Here is a 1606-nt window from a genome sequence, read left to right on the forward strand (position 1 = left end):
TTCGGTTTCAATTGTCTCGTTATTCATCACCTTCATATTTATGGGTTTGATATTTTATGTGAAGCTTGTACTGAGGATATGGAAGCCATTTACTGCCTAAAAAACATGTTGTTGCTTCAGAGATGGTCTTCTGCAGACCTTGGTTGGAACCAGTGCTTATTTGACTTCCTGTTGCCTTTCTACTGTCCCTCACACAAGATTAAAGACGAAAGGTGATAGAGCCTTTAAGGCTGTTGCACCAAAATGGTGGAATGCACTACCTCATGAGCTGAGAGCGGCCTCTTCCGTGGACATTTTTAAAAAGCAGTTAAAAACACATCTGTTTAGGCTTGCGTTCCATTAATTGTCCATTGTATCATCTCTGTATTTCGCTGCACTTTACTTTTTATTTGTTTTTGTGTATTTTGCATTGTTTCTGTTATTGTATTTTTTGTATTTTATCTTGTGAAGCACTTTGTGAGTCCTCTCTGTGAGAAGTGCTATATAAATAAATTTACTCACTTACTTACTTACTCTATCATCTTGAACCAGTCTGGCCATTCTCCTCTGACCTCTGGCATCAACAAGGCATTTTGGCTCACTGGATATTTGCTCTTTTTGGGACCATCCTCTGTAAACCCTAGAGATGGTTGTGCTGAAAATCCCAGTAAATACTCAGACCAGCCCGTCTGGCACCAACAACCATGCCACGTTCAAAGTCACTTCAATCACCTTTCTTCATCATTCTGATGCTCCGTTTGAACTTCAGCAGCTCGTCTTCACCATGTCTACATGACTAAATGTTAATGAGCTGCTGACACCTGATTGGCTGATTAGATATTTGCGTTAATGAGCAGTTGAACAGGTGTACCTAATAAAGTGGCTGGTGAGTGTATACCTACCTATCAGCTGTTTATCCATTTCATCACGACTCTACTAGCCTGGAAATCCAGACTCAACTCTAGAAAGATTTTGAGTCTGGCCCTCACTGATACACCCTTCCTACCCAAGGGGCGGCGCTAACTGAGGCATTTCAAATGCTGTTGCACGCAGTTGGATAGCACGATGGCCAATCAGAGCAAAAAACAAGGTGTCGTATTCATTGCACTAAGCCCCATGTGTTTGCCGACCAGTGGGGCTAACTGATATATTATGCTTTTGCCGTATCCCGTCAGCAAAATGGCAAAAACGTCCTTCCTGGAAGTGAAGGCTTCTAGGGCAGTCGTCTGTTCCTCTCTCACAGAGAAAGATAAGTGTAGTTGGCTTAGTGTTTCTTCCAAAGCTAAATTGAATGGACGCGGTCCTTCAGCAGCTGCCATGTTGGCTGTTTACTTTTAGACTCCTACGGTGCAACGCTGTCGTCATCATGTTACGCCCGCCCAGAGCCCGAGTCTGGGCCAGATTCCCGCGCAGTGTAAATTCTAATTTGCTAGGGGCGGGGCATCTGGATTTCCAGGTTACGACTCTACACCAGTCGACCACACTATCATACTTTAGATTAGACATTATATTTGAATGTCTTTTATGTTTTATGTTGTGTTTTCATATAAATATATAAATTAAATTTAATTTCTGTCCTGATCTGTAAACACACACACACACACACACACTAAGAATGACACTTGAG

This window comes from Epinephelus lanceolatus, chromosome 12 (assembly GCF_041903045.1).
Source record: "Epinephelus lanceolatus isolate andai-2023 chromosome 12, ASM4190304v1, whole genome shotgun sequence".
NCBI classification, from domain to species: domain Eukaryota; kingdom Metazoa; phylum Chordata; class Actinopteri; order Perciformes; family Serranidae; genus Epinephelus; species Epinephelus lanceolatus.